Genomic DNA, 11,757 nt, shown 5'->3' on the forward strand with positions numbered 1-11,757 from the left:
ACCTCTCCAGGTAGTTAAAGCAACTCCCTTGGAAATTAATATTAAGCAGTTGCAAGAGCCCCAGCTCACACTGAGCCATCTTGCCCTGGTCTTTGCAAAGAATGGCCAAAATCTCTTGTTTTCTGGCATTTCATGCAGGCTGAGTTTTATGCCTGTCCCTAAGAAAGAGAAGGTGAAAGAAACCCTGACACTGTGATTAATGTGGTTCTTCTCTTTTTCACCTTTCGTTTGTAATAAGTGACAAATTTAAACATATTTGGAAGTTAAGATGGTTCCGTTGCTCAAATGCTATGAGGGTCTTGATAGTATTATGGTGATGATGAGCCTGGTCATGGCTTTGTGTTTAAGGTTAAATACAGTTTTGCTCCTAAAGAAGAACTTATGAATAGAGGGATAGCTTTAAAAACAAGTGGGGATGTGTCTGTCCTCTCACTGTGGGTAATTACATCTCCCAGCAACACGCACCAGCTTCGCTGCTTCGGAGCTGGCCTGACCCATGCAGAGTTACCCAGTCCTACATGCTGGGCACTTCTCTTACGTTTTAAGTGACTGATAGATCTGAGGTGGCTTTAATCACAGGAGAGGGAGGTGCTCCGCTCCCCTCGTCCTCTCCTGTTTATTTTAATTCTGGCAGCAAGGGCTGCATAATGAAAACCACTCTGTGCCCTAGCTTGGTCTCAGTTCTTCTGTATGACTTCTGAAGGCAGGTGCTGCCAAGGAAAGCAGCATTTTTTATAAAGCTTTATGGAATACTTTTATTTGTGGGGTTTTTGTGGGTTTTTTTCCCCCCAGTTAAACCCAGCAGAAACACCATGTGCGCTTCAATTGCTTTGAAACATCCCCATCAGATATTTCACAATTTCAAGGATGACCTTATTGACAGGCAATAAAAAGCTTTTATGATGTATTTTTTCTGTAACGTTTTCTGAAAAGTATGTCCCAGCCTAAGCCAAGGAAGTGTGTGGAATTTGTACCCATGGAGACTCCAATAACACAGCCAGCTCCAAACGCCACGGGATTATTAGTTTTCTTACCTAACATATCAGGAAAGGCGTTACAGGAAAAGGGAGAGACGGAGAGCAAGTGACTGAGTGAGAATATAAATTGGAGAGACTGGAAATGCTGGTTAGCATTTGGTCTGTCCACAGATTTGGGGTTAGTATACCTGTTTTTGATAGGTCACTACGAGAGTTATACTGGAAAAATTCACAGACCTGAGTCTCTGAGCACCAAGGACATGCCGGGTGAGATTTTGAGAAGCTCCAAAGAAAAGTAAGTGGTTCTCTTAATGAGTTGTAGACCCTTATGCCAAGGATATTTAAAAAGATCAACTTTTACATGAGGGTGTTATTGCTTAATAAACAGTAAAAGAGAAAATAGAGATGGAATAGTTTTTGAGAAGTCATCTAATGCACAGAAACATCCACCTCTACCAGGGGAATCGGAGACCAGATGAATCTTTTTCTTAATAGCACCTGCTGATGTGTTTGAAGATTTTTCGCATTTCTTCCCTCAATCTCTTCTTTTCTAAACGAAACAACCCTCTGGATTTTTTCTGTAAGAAACATCCAGGCCTTTCCTACACAAGTGCTACGTAAATAGTTATTTTTGATCGTGCAATACTGTGGTCACTTATTCCTGCCTGAGCACCGTACTTTGCACTCAGCCACGCTGAATTGCATCATGTTTATTTTGAGTCATCACTCAAGTTTACAAAGAGCTTAATGAAATCCTTCAGAAGTGCCTGCAGTCCCTCCCAGTTCAGTATCACCAGCAACATGTTGTTGCAGAGCTGTTATCACTTTAGTTTTTTTGGGTGTGATGCTCCACTGCATGGCGTCTGTACCTCTGCAAGAGAAATGTAAAACACGTTCAGATGAGCTCTTATTCTTTCCGAAGCATCAATTATTGTACAAAACCCAAAGTCGAGGTTCCCTTGCCTTACCCTGCCAGCAATATCCTGAAACGCTGGATAATGCCCAGCACACAACCTTTGATAAAGTCCTACAAACCTCGGAAGTTAGCCAGTTCCCTCCTGGGAACCTGGGGTGTAATCACAGGGCTGTTAGTTTTAATTAGGGACTTGCCTGTCACCTCTTGTGTCAAGCTCATCGCTGGAATTAATTTCTTCTTGCAACCTGTTGCATAAGCCAGATCTCATCGCTCTCCGCCGGTACAGTGCTGGGGTGGCTCTGCAGGAGGGAGCCTTATTTGAGAAAGCTGCTGGTGAAGAAAGAGGAGAAACTTAGCTCGCTCACAAAGGAGCTCGCTTGCTGCAGCTGTAACAGACACCCACAGGAGGGCATGTTCCTCAAAGCAAACGGGAATTCAGCTAAAATCCAATCCTGCCCAAAGGATCTGTTTGACTTGATTTCACTAAAGGGAGATTTTGACAAAATCTTGTCTTTTGATGGAAGGAAATGCCCTGCAAGGGTAGTGGGATCCTTTGAAATGTCAGGTTTTCCGTGAAAAATACTGCTGTTTTGGTTGCTGGTAATGAAACCTTAAATGAAGTTATTCCCTTGAATAGTTTTACTGAAAAAAATGAAAACATTCCCAGAGGATTATCACCAAACCAAAACAAAAAATTGCCTTTGGGGTTTTTTTTGCTAAAAAAAAAAAAAATTGCTTGTGTTCAGCCAGTTTGAATGGGGAGAATCCCTATTTTTGTACAGGTCAGAACCCATACAGCACGTTCCTACCTGAAAGCTTTCTGTGCCAGGTTCCCCACTGTCCGTGCTGTATTTTACTGCTGAGTGACCCCAGGGCATTTGGTGCAAAATATAAGGAGCCTGAACTGGTGGCTTTGTGTGCCCATTCTACCAAAGTATGACAGCACCACCCCATGCAAGCTAAGCAGATTGTCTAAACTGCGATAACGGATTTTCTTGTAATATATCAGCAACAAAATTTAACTTGACGATTTTAGGTTGTGACACAGATGGGATAGGTTCCGTTTTTGTAAGCAGGGAGCTGCTCCAGAGAAGCACTTGAGAACAGAGTAACTCTCCATACCCACTGCTCCTGAGAAACTTCTTCAGGGGTACTGAAACAAACCGAAGTGACGGCTTTTCCTGCATGGAGCTGCCGCATCCCTCGAGCCCTGCAGTGTATCGATAACACTGGGTGAGAGCCTGATCCAACCACAGCCCCGGGAGTGCTGTCTTCTGCATCATACATTTCCAAATTCGCTGCTGGTCAGACAACAGCCCTCTTCAGTGCTTTTGGCCGGGCTTAAGAGGATAAATCTCGAGTGTGGTTGTGCCAAGGCCATGCTGGAATTTCCTGGTGGCATTGCAGTACATGTCCTTGTCTGCCCACACGTGTCTTCAGCAGGAAAATGAAACCCGGGCTGGTGCTGCTCCAGTGTTACAGGATGCTCCATCCTGTCCTGACAGCATAGCAGAGCATGGCTTTCCTTCCAGCCTTACCTAGCCTGGGAGCAAACAGGTGGGTGCTGAAGTCTGGAGAAAGAAGAGAGGGTGTTAAGCCCTTCCCTTGCCCTTTCTTCTGTCTCCTTTGGGTGGCAGCAAGTATCACAACAGTCTGCGGCAAAGGCTTTCGGCACGCCGTTTTGAGGACGTGGGCTTTGAAGAGGTGACTCCTCTGAACCTCATGTCTTCCCCCTAACAAGTCTTTAGCACAGCCAGAAAACCAAACGCTATCTTCCCCCTACCCTCAAAATTTCCTTTCAGCAGACTTAAAGGAGTAAGCATTTTTCTGGAGTGTTATCTGTTTGGTTTGGCCGTGGCTGACTGGAAATTCTGCAAAAACCACTGGGTATGGTCATGGAAAAAACAGCGTATGTGGGGTTTTGTGTGCCACTCCCTGCAAGGAGCTGTAGCTTTCTCAGCTCACAGAAGCCAGAGGAGGATGTGTCCACAACTTGGACATAATCAAAGATAGTCATATTGATACAACTAAATCAATATAGCTTGTGTCAACACAACTGTTGTATGGAGACAGTGTCTATGTAATTAAGCTCTCAATGACTCAATAGCCCTGGCGTAAGGTTTCGATGGATTTTCTGTACAAATCAGAACTTCTTTTCTAGTGCAGTGAGTTTAAATGAGTCTCCCCCTGCTTCCTGCACAACCACAGGCACTAAGAACAACAGGGAGGGATGGTAACCAGCAGCCTGGGAGGGACTGATGGACAGGGTCAACAAGCAAAGGGTGATGTGATGGGAAGGGATCACAAAATCGCTCAAGTGGTGTCACCTTCGGCACTTTCAAGTGAGCAAAGAGATGCTTATAAGGCAGCATCACGGAGAAATCCTCAAAACCCCTTCTAGGAAGTCAACGTGCTGGGTGCCACTCGAAGCGCCCGTGCAGTCATGCCGGCAGCACAGGAAAGAAACATGAGGAGTTGGACACCTGCGTGCAGCTACAGGGCTACCACCTGGCTGGGATCATGGAGAGGTGGTGGGATGGCTCCCATGACCAGAGTGCTGCAATGGGGGGATACAGGCTTCTTAGGAAGGAGCACATCTCGGGGATGTGTGAGCCTTGTGTTTGCAGGTCCTGGTCCTCATGAGGGAGTTCAACTGTCCTGAGAGCTGCTGGAGGGATAGCGCAGCAGGACATGAGCAATCCAGGAGGTTCCTGGAGATCATCAATGTTACCTGCTAGGGGTGAGGCCAAGGAGGACCTAGTTTATATTTCCACGTTTAGTCAGTGCAGCAATGTTCTCTGAGAGTACAGAAAAAGAAACCGCAAAAGCAAAACCCTTACCTCCAAGCCATTACTACCACTGCTTCCAAAAATAGACTCTGTGAATGCAGCTATGCTGACAAAAAAGTCCTATTTTGGGGTTCATTTTTCTAGTTAATATTAGCAACAGACAACTTCTGGTTCAGGATGTTACACCTTCACCGGTTTGTTGCCTCCTAATAGGTAGGGTTATTTTAGCCACATCTCTCCTGGCAGAGCAGCGTGTGTGACTATCTGCCCAGCCTGCAGCCATGCAAAGTCAGTCACTAGCTCAAACCTCCTCTTTCTGTGGCTTACACTAAGGCTGTTTGCCTCCTAGATATAGATATGCTGGTGCAAAGATTACTGCCCTAAATTCCCGACCACCTTCTCGTGCATTTTGGAGGTGAATGTTGAGAAATAACCACTGAAATTACTATCAGGCAAAATCAGCTACGCTAATTTAGACATGCTATTTACACGATTTAAGCTCTATCAGTTGCTTTTGCCTGTAACGACTTGAAAAACATTTGTGCATCAGCAAATCAATGTGGCTGAGCACTTCCCTCCTCACCTGCTGGATCTGACAGCAGTGCGATGTGCTGTTTAAGATGCCTGACTCCACACTTGGGTAGATGAGAAGAGCTGTTGGGTTTCTGTACCAGTGGCCTGCTGGAAGAAGGATCACAGCAAACAGCTTCAGCTGTATTTAAGGGAGAGGTAGGTGAGTCTTTAAGGTTTTGATGGACGGCCTGTAGTGAACTGCCACATCTGTCCTCACCGTTCCATTCTGACTCTCTGCCAAAAGCCATCATCTGCCCAGCAGCACCAAGAGAAAAGGTGTGTGCACTTTTGCTTTCACCACCTCCATGCAAAGCCTGGCTTTGTAGCCTCGACCAGCAGCAAAGTGAGGCTGAGCTGTGACACTGTGAACTGCAGTAGCCAAGGTAAAGCAGGGTGCAATGGGAGGCCATAACTACTTCAACTCCTGTAGCGTGATTTCCTCGAACAATCAGATGAGGGAGAATTTTCTTCTACAAAAACATCACCGTTGGGAATTGTGCTGCAGCAGCCACACAGGCATAGCTGGCTGTCCTGCAGGACGGACAAGCAATCAGGCAAAGACCACACGGCTGGATATAGCGTAACCCGTGTGCTGATCAGGTAAGCTGGGTGAAATTATTCTGAAAAACAGACCGTGGGAGGACAACAGCTTTCTATCTGCCTACCTTGTGAATGTTTTCAATGTTTCAGGTCATTTCTTCCAGCCTGGACTGGGACAAAAAGTTGAAGTCTTAAGGAAGTCTGGAACCTGAATATTAAACAGAAAAGGTTCAGCTTGTTCGTATGGGGAAGTTCAACATCCTCATGACTGTGAACATTTTAAAGTTCTGTAACTCTTCTACTACAGTGAGTTTATGTTTAAAAAAACCACACAGAAAAAATTAAGTAGCCCTGTGGATTATTAACATTTCAGACTGAATTACAGGTGCACGGGTCTTGCACCACACTCCAACTACAGTCAACCATCATCAGCAACTTCTCTGCTTGTTTTGCCTCACAGCTCACAGAATGGTTATCTGGACTCTGTGTAATCAGGTGATAAAGCATGGTTCCGTGTCGCTATCTCTTACCCTAGTTACACATTCGTCCCTTTCCTGGTTACAAAGCAGTTTAAATGGGGAGGACAACAGGGCACAGCCTTGTTCTGCTTTGGGCTAGGTCTGCCTGGTAAACATTGTGACACCGTTGCAATGAAGTCCCTTGCCATGGGATCGGGGAAGCAAGCCCGCTGTTCTTGTCCTACACCAGCAAGATAAAAGATATAATTCTTTTGTTTATTGATGTTCCAGAGATGCAATTGTTTTGTTGGTTTTTTTTCTGAGCTGCTGGAAACAACCCTTCTACATGTAACTTCTTTATGCATCTCATTTTGGAGCAAACGGCTTTCCATTAAATACTTTTTCAAAAGTAGAATTACCTGTGGGCATAAATAGCATTGCAATTTGGTTTTAGCTTTAATGGTCAGAGGATATTGGGAAGACCTCCAAAGAGATGTGATATCTAGCATCAAACTAAATTATTGTATAGGCTTGAAATTCTAATTCTCCACTCTCTTTCATGCTTTACAAGTGTGTATGCCACATACTGGATTTTGCATGTTGTGTAAAAGGGCAAACAGCCTTTGCTTATACTGCGTTGTTTCAAAATCCACTACTATGGCTGAGCCAGCAGTGCCCAGGTGGCCAAGGAGGCCACCAGCCCCTGGGCTTGTGTCAGCACTGGTGTGGCCAGCAGGAGCCGGGCAGGGATGGGGCCCCTGTGCTCGGCACTGGGGAGGCCCCACCTCGAATGCTGGGCTCAGGTTTGGGCCCCTCGGGACAAGAAGGCCCTGGAGGGGCTGGAGCGTGTCCAGAGAAGGGCAGCGGGGCTGGGGCAGGGTCTGGAGCACAAGTGTGCTGGGGGGCGGCTGGGGGAGCTGGGGGGGTTTAGCCTGGAGAAGAGGAGGCTGAGGGGAGCCCTTCTCGCTCTCTGCAGCTGCCTGAGAGGGGCTGGAGTGAGGGGGGGGTCGGTCTCTGCTCCCAAGGCACCAGTGACAGTGCGAGAGGGAACGGCCTCAAGTTGTGTCAGGGAGGTTTAGATTGGAGATTAGGGAAAATTTAATTACTTGAAGAGTGGTGAGGCATTGGCAGAGGCTGCCCAGAGAGGTGGGGGAGTCACCACCCCTGGGGGTGTTCAAAACACAGGCAGACGTGACGCTTCAAGGCATGGCTTAGGAGGCCTGGGGGTGTTGGGGTGAGGGTTAGACTTGATGATCTAGAGGTCTTTTCCAACCTTAAGGGTTCTATGATTCTAATAAGTATTAAAAAAATAAAAAGGTCTTTGTGCCTATGACAGACAGGGTAAATACTGTTTTCTCCAGTTTTATTTATCAAAAGTGCAGAAGAGCCATGTTATTACAGACTGAGGCAGATAAAGGTCCTTTATCAGCCAGTATGTTCTGGTGAAGACTGCTTGGCTTTGGTGAAGCTATGTTGACTTGTGACAGCAGAGTCTGATATGAATCTAGAACTTAGTTTGGTGTGGGATTTCAGTGTGTGTGGCTTTTTTTTTATTGTGTGTAGGGTGGTTTGGTGTTTTTTTTTGCTTCAATTTTTTTTCTTCCCAGAGACCCCTACACCTGTTTGCTCTAGACCATTTCACATGACCAGAAAGATACGGCAAGTCCTTGGTGGAAAAGATAACACGACCTGCTTAGGTTTAGAAAGGACCATGCTATAAACAGACTCATCTCTCCCTTCCCTCCTTGTGACTGCATGTTTACCAGCATATTTTCTCAGTGCATTCATTCTCCTCTTGTCGTACTTTGTGTGGAAATTTCTGAAATAGTGTCTTGCCCTCCCTACCCCGTTATCTTTCAAGTCAATGCCCTGAGGTACAACTACATCTTGGGTTGAGTCACTTGCTCCCAGTGACTCTGGAATTGGAAATTTGTGAGCGTTATCGGAGAAATGCTCACCCAGAATAGCTTACTGATCCAATGCCAGGGCTGGACGGGAAGGGTGATAAAAGTGAAAAGTTGTGTAAACTCTCTTGGGTCATTTAGGTGGGCAGATATGACTTGTTCCATATGGGGAATAATTAAACTGAAGAAGAAACTTATTTCCACTCTCTCTCTGTGTCCACAGCTGTATGAAGAGACAACTTATTGCTTGACATAGGAAAGAACTAGCAAATGGAATTTCTTCTGTTTCACCAGAAAGCAGAGTGATGTTCCGCAGGTCACAGGAAACCTGTGGCCACGATGAAGAACACAGGTCTCGGCAGCAGTCAGCCTGCACCCCACTGACAAGCTAACCCCCCCTCATGAAAAAGTGTGTGTCTGCACGTTGGTGTTTCTAACCACAGTTGGGTGATTTGACATACACAAGCCTAAAGTACCACAGCCCCAACATGTATTTATCCCAGGCCTTGTCAAGGCACTTATCCTACCGCTCTTGTCTTCTGAGGGATGCCTCTGTCCTCGTTGGCATCTTCCTCCACCTTAGTCTTCTGCTGCAGGTATGTTAAATACCTGAAAACGTCAAGGCAGGAGAGAAACATGAAGGAATCATGGGATCATTTAGGTTGGAATAGACCCTTAAGATCATAGAGTCCAACTCTTAACACTGCCAAGTCCGACACTAAACTACGTCCCTAAGCACCACGTCTACATGTCTTTTAAATACCTCCAGGGGTGTCTACACTCAGGAATAGGTGACATATCACAGGAGTCAACAAGCTGTAAGGTTCCAGGCGTAGACAACCAAGATGCTGCTGTCCTGCTGCAAGCGATCCAAGCAGACCATTAACTGGAGGTTTTATTGAAATCATGCATGTATCTGCATTTCAACTTGCTGCAATATCTGGGTATCCTCACCATAAAATTTACCCACAGGAACAAAATGGATTCTGCAGAGTTTTTGGTCCTCCCTTCGAGCTTGAGCCTGTGTTATCAACAGAGCTCGAGGCTGTTTAACCGGCAGCCATCCCACCCTCTCCCACAGTCTCGTGTCCCAAGCACAATTTAAAGACGATGTTCAGAGTGACTCTATAATGGAAACGCATCTTCAAAGGGGAAGGTTTTTTAGCATTTCTTGACTATTCCACATTTGCCTGGTATCTTCTGGAAGCTTGGTCCACAGTCAGACTCTGTAACCAAGAACTCCTCCTCGGGTCTCGTGTTCGTGACCTGCCTTTTCTAAGGGCAGCAGATGTGACAGTTTTTCAAGACTGTGACAAACTAAAACTATACCTCTATACTAGTCATTGACAATTTTATTTGGATAATCTATATTAACACTCTAATGTGGGCGGATCATTTAGGCAATGCATTTTGATTGTTAGGTCTGCTTTACAGAGGCAAACACCAAGGCACTGTGCTTGCTGATCTGCTCCTTTACACAGCTTTGCTTTGGATGTTGATCTTCGCAGGAAGCACACCACAGGGCATGGCTTCTTCCGCAGAGCTCTGCTGATTGGCATCAGATGAGAAACTGGCCTTTATTCCCTTTGAAGTCCCAGAGACTGCAAATATCTATGCAGACAGCAGATACTATTACACTTTTCTTCACTGCCCTCTCTCCTCCCTGCAGCTCACAAATGCAGGACCAAGACATGTATTTAACACTTCCCCCCACCCCCCACCGCCACGCCAGTATACATAAGTCATGCTGGTTGCAATTGTCATGGCATGAAAATTCAGTAAGATCAGTCACGAGCTGGTGATTGGAAAAACTGATACCTGCAAAGACTTTCCAGCCTTTTCTGGCCTAACCAGCCATTGCTGAAATTCACCCCAGGTGAGCAATTGTGTACTGTGTTAATATTTCCCAGAGCTTCTCAGGCTGCTCTGTTCTTGGAGCCTCAGAGAGAACCCTGTCTCTGCTCAAGTTAATTGCTAGTAAGCATAGAGCCAGCAAAGGCGATACTTGACAAAGAGTGCAGCTACTCTGGTGCAGTCACCAGTTCAAGCTTAACAACTCCATGTTTGTTTATGAAGGGCTGGGCTGTGCCATTGCCAGTCACTAATAAGGGTTCCTGTAGTTATGCCAAAGCATACGCCGATCCCTGGCAAGAACGGCCCCTCTCCTCCCTATGGCAGAGTGGCCCAAGGACCTTCTGCACTCATCTCTGCTCTTGTCTGGTCCCTCACCAGTAACGTGGTCCCCTTTCATCCCAGAACCGATGGGAGTTTCTCAAACCCCATGGCATCTACCGTTGTAGTGATGCAGCCTCAGGCTGATAGACAAGGACGCTGCGAGCACAAAAAAAGCAGCTTGCCCAAGGTAATTTGTTGGCTCAGGGCATTGCCAAAAATAGAACTGGTTACTCCTGCCACTTCAGTTAACCTTTGGGCTTTGCCACTGAATCTTTTCTTGGTTTGCTGAAAATTACCTGCCCTCCGTCAGCACAGCAGGTACTGGCTAACGACCAAGGCACGACTGGAGTATGAGGGTTAGTGGTCTGCTAAGTTTACACATCTCCCTGACCTTCTGGGTGCCGTTTACATCCTTGCTCTTCAGAATAAATCTGCCATCTGAATTGAAACAGAGCCATCCAAGGGATTTGGGCAGGTTGCAGAGAGGAGCAGATGAGATAGCTGGGGCAGGGAGGGGAGCACAGGTTTGCTGCAAGGGAAGGCTCAGACTGCAGGAGATGGCAAAGAGCGGACAAAGCAAGAGCTCTTGGGTGCCTGGAGCTGCACAGAGCGCGGTACAGGGCTCCTGGGCTTGACTTGGCGGTCACCGTCTCACTGTGCTGTTGCTGTTTTGCAGCTGCAGTACCCTCAGCGCTGTTCTGTCCTTTTGACCTTCTGCTGCTCCAGCTGCGGCTCTGACCTTCTGGCAGGAGCTTCTCTCATGACATATTCCTTAGGTTTGCTCATCAACTAAATGGTGTGAACTGTACTCTCCCCACCCCGTGTGAGTGGGGAATATCTGTGGGGGGAAGGAGTGAATTTGCAAGGGAAAAAACGTTTGGGAATTCTTGGTCTGCGCTAGCAAAATTCATTTGACGGATACAGCTGTTCTGCTAACAGGATAAGCAAAATCCTGGCTTTTCTGCAACTGAATCAGCTAGAAACAACTGAGAACAGTTAGATGATCTACCCGGCCATAACCTTTGGAAGGCAAAATTTTAAAAATGCGCCATGGGACTTCAGTTTAAATGAGCAACACCCAGGGAGGGCAGGAGATGGTGGAGCTGGCACCCGGCCGTAGCTGGTAGCAACATTCCTGCTGCCACCGCGGCCAGAACCGCCCGTGCTTGTGCCTGTAACGCCGTTCAGCACCGATCCAGCCGCTTTCCTTTGCTTGCGGTGAACAGAGAACAGCGGTATGGGTGGGGGGCTGGTTTGCTGGGGGCCGGGCTGCGCCAGCCGCCTCTGCTGCAGCCCCTCGGCTGCGAGCAACCGCCGCTCGCTTCCTTTCGCTTCCATTTCTCGCGTGCGTTTCTCCGCGCTGGGCAGAGGCAGCCGCGCCTCACGCCTGCAGCTGCTCATCGCTTTCTGGGGTGCAGCCGCGCT

The sequence above is a fragment of the Phalacrocorax aristotelis genome, chromosome W (genome assembly GCF_949628215.1).
Source record: "Phalacrocorax aristotelis chromosome W, bGulAri2.1, whole genome shotgun sequence".
Classification (NCBI taxonomy): domain Eukaryota; kingdom Metazoa; phylum Chordata; class Aves; order Suliformes; family Phalacrocoracidae; genus Phalacrocorax; species Phalacrocorax aristotelis.